We start from the raw sequence: 3,848 nt of genomic DNA, 5'->3' as shown, positions 1-3,848 counted from the left end.
CCCAGGGGTAAGATGCAGAGCTCCTGGGGGACACAGAGGGAGATGGGCTGTGGGCATGCCCGAGGGCGACGGCTGCAGAGGGCCTGAGCTCCGGAGCCAGGTTTCAAAGATGCAGAGGAGGAAGTGTTCGAAGCCATCTTTGGGGAGGATGATGGCGCCAAAATCTTCCCTTTCTCTCCCTGCCGAAAAGACGGAAAAGAAAAACACAGAGTTCGGAGGGAATAGAAATGTGGCTTTAATCCTCAGCTGTTGGATGGGAGAACAAGTAGGCTTGCGCCTCAAGAACTGTGCCCTCCCACCCCCACCTTCCGTGAGGAATCTGGGGGATTCTGTAAGAGGAGGGCTCGCAGTTAGGGGTAGTGATGGGGAACAAAGGTGGAAAGATCTTGTCTTCTTTCTCTTGCCTTGTTTCAGAAACAGTCATGGGCTGGCATCAGGCAGCCCAGTAATCGGGTGGTGATTGGGTCTGGCAGTCCTGTAGCCCACTGTGTTCTGTGCATTGTTCTTTCTGTAATGCAAAAACAGAAAAACCACAAGGGCTGGTCTGCGAAGAGAGTGAGAGAAAAGAAGCTGGGTTCCAGAGAGAAGAATCTGGGCAGGGGACCAGGTGGATGGTGGAGCCAACCACAAAGATGGAAAGTGTAGGGTCTGAGAACAGGTCGGTGAGGAGAGATGGCAAGGTAGGTTTAGCTTGTCTAGTGGGCTGTGGGATGCTCAGGAATAAAGCTGGGGAGAGACCTGAGAACCAACCTGCCCCAGGTGATGGGTGAAACTGTCAGCTGTACACACTCAGGGGCAGAGGGCACGGCTTAGGACAGAGCCCTGGGAACACCCTTGTTTGTACCAACACTGATGGAGGAAAAAGGTCCTATTCATGAGGGAGGCTGGGAAGGAGAGTCAGGAGTAGGAGGGAAACCAGAAATGCATGGTGTCCCAGAAGGAAGTCGGGAGAGGAGGTGCTGGCCGTGTTTTGAATCCTGCCCAAAGCTTGAGTAAGACGGGGACAGACAGGTGACCGTTGGATTGTGCAACATGGAAATCTCTGGAGACCCAAGAAAGACTGTGGCTGTGGGGTGCAAACAGTGAGTAGATCTCCATGGAAAAGTTTTGCAGGGAAGGATGGTAGAAAAACAGGGCAATGCCTGGGAGGGGGTGTGGCGCTATGGGTTCTGATTAAATTCTGTGACCCCAGCATCACCCAGCAGAGGATCAGGTAGGTACACAGGGCAACCGCAGAATGTCTGTTGAGTGAATCAATGAGACAGAAATAGAATGAGAGAGAGGTGTAAGGATGAACTGAAGACTGCAGAAAGATTCTGTCATCTGTCAGCTTTGAAAGTCCCTTCTTTATAAAAAGAAATAAATGGATAGGAGCAATCTTACTCATGTCTGCATTTAGCATACATGATATCCCATCCATCATTACTGAAAATTTTTTTCTTGATTTTTGGCTGTGCTGGGTCTTTGTTGTTGCTGTGTGTGGGCTTTCTCTAGTTGCAGCGAGCCGGGTTATACTCTCTAGTTGCAGAGCTCAGGCTTCTTATTGCGGAGGCTTCTCTTGCTGCTGCAGAGCTTGGGCTATTGGGCTCGCAGGCTTCAGCAGTCAGGCACACGGACTTAGTTGCCCCGAGATATGTGGGATCTTCCTGGGCAAGGGATTGAACCCATGTCCCCTGGATTGGCAGACTGATTCTTAACTACTGGACCACCAGGAAAGTGCCCCCAAACATCTTTTTTGTTTGTGTACATTTTTTTCTTGAAGTGTTGCCGGAGTCCAGCCCCAGCAGGATCCGGGGTACCCTCAGGATGACGGCATAGGCGATAAGGAAAGTAAAAAGGGAAGAGAAAGAGGCTTGATCTTCCTTGGTTTACACAGAAAGCCAATAAAGCTCCTGTGTTCCAAGGAATCATCCTGAAAGAAGAACAGAGAGAGAAAAGGAGAGAAAAGAAAAAAAGAATGACACGGGGAGACCAAGCTTCAGTGAGCGAGGCCCATAACTTTATTTTGGAACTTTTATACCTTGACTTGTACATAGAGGGAAATGAAAGATACAAAGTCATACAGAGTCAGCCCAAACATTACATCTGTTTTGTCTTTATCGAAACCAGGATTTTTTCTGCATACCTTTCCCATAAACAATGTTGTGTACAATATCTTCTGGCCTTGGAGGCCTGTGGACATTTTATGACCCTTTTTTGATAAAGCCTGATCAGCCAGAAAACTTGTTTTCCCTTCAAGTGTTTCTTCTTTATTTCTCCCAGCCTCAGAAAGTACTAAACAGAGTTACATTCTCACGGAGCAAAGGTGCAGTGGGTCACAACAAAGAAAGAACCAATTAGCTCAAAGGTCTGATGTGGTTAATTCCAAGGCTGCTACATGTTTTTTTTAACATTCCAAATATGTTAACTGATGCACTCCCAGGTGCACAATGGATAAGGGATATGGGCACTTGGCAGCAAGCATTGGCCCTGTAATGAAGCCCTTTACCAGTACTATCTATTCTAATAATTTTTCATCCCTTAAAGGACTCTATGCTCATTAGGACTTTTAGAATGTTTTGGCTTCCCGTGCCTTTCAAGGTTGGGGAGTTGTGAACAATCATGTGTGTTAATTGCAAGAGTATGGATAAACCTGTCAGGCAAGCTAGAATGCCAACAGAGGGGTTAAAATAGAAATATTCCTTTCATGCCCTGGAGACTTATTAACTAAAGCCCTAAGTTGACTTTTTCCAGAGAAAGGTGGTCGGGGATAGCCCCCTGTTAATGACAGAAGAGTTGGTGAAAGGCACAAAATAGTAAGACAGACAGATTCTGGTTTTGGGGTAGATGCTCGAGCAGATCCAGGGGGTCCCCTGAGGCCTGATCCGCCTTTGCCTGTCAGGTTCTCTCTGCATGACCTTTGTCATGGGTGGGATCTCCCATGGTGGCTCCCGGCAAAGTGTGGTTTACATTGTTATGTTAGTTTGAAGTATACAGCAAAGTGATTCATATATATATATATATATATATATATATATATATTCATATATACTTTTTCAGATTCTTATCCATTGTAGGTTATTACAAGATATTGAATATAGTTCCCTGTGCTATACAGCAGTCCTTGTTTGGGTTTTTTTTTCCTATTTTATATATAGCGGTGTGTTTATGTTAATCCCAAACTCCTAATTTATTTTCTCCCCTCCCATTCATCTTTTGTTGCCTTGTTTGATGACCCCAAGGGGAAGTGGTGGGTAAACATTTAGCTTCCTCCCAGACCCATTTTTCTGATGGACAAATAGAGGACAAGACAAGAGAGTGTCCCATGGTCCCCAGTGAGTCACGAGAGGAGCTGAGGTTTCAACCCAGTCTGTACATTTCCATAAGCTCACCCTCTTTCTTTGAAACCCACAGCAACATCCACATGTATATTCCTTCAGTTAGTCATTCTTTCGTTCATTCGCATACTTGGGAAATGATTAACAATACAAGTTCTGGAGCCAGTCTGCTTGGGCTCTGACTCCAGCTTTGCCTCTTCTCAGCTGCGTGACTGTGAGCAAGCGACTTCATTCAGTTGCCTCAGTTTCCTCACCTATGGTGGTCTCCGTGCTCGGGGACGTCACCCCTGAGTTCTCCCTAAAAATGGGCTTCATAGTGAGCTTATGATGATGCCCAAGAGGAAAGTGTGAGGCACAGGGACTTGAGAGCTCTGGGGGGCTCCCTGGGAGAGGTGACAAAGGCTCTCGGTGCTTTTCTTGAAAGCAGGAGGTCTGTCCTCTTTGAGCCTCCAGCTACAGAAAGGAACTGGCTTTATGTGGAAGCCACAAGCTGCAAGTCTGTGTGTCAAAGAGAACTGCCAAGCACTCATT

This window comes from Bubalus kerabau, chromosome 17 (assembly GCF_029407905.1).
Source record: "Bubalus kerabau isolate K-KA32 ecotype Philippines breed swamp buffalo chromosome 17, PCC_UOA_SB_1v2, whole genome shotgun sequence".
NCBI lineage: Eukaryota > Metazoa > Chordata > Mammalia > Artiodactyla > Bovidae > Bubalus > Bubalus kerabau.
Note: the sequence above shows the minus strand (reverse complement) of the source record.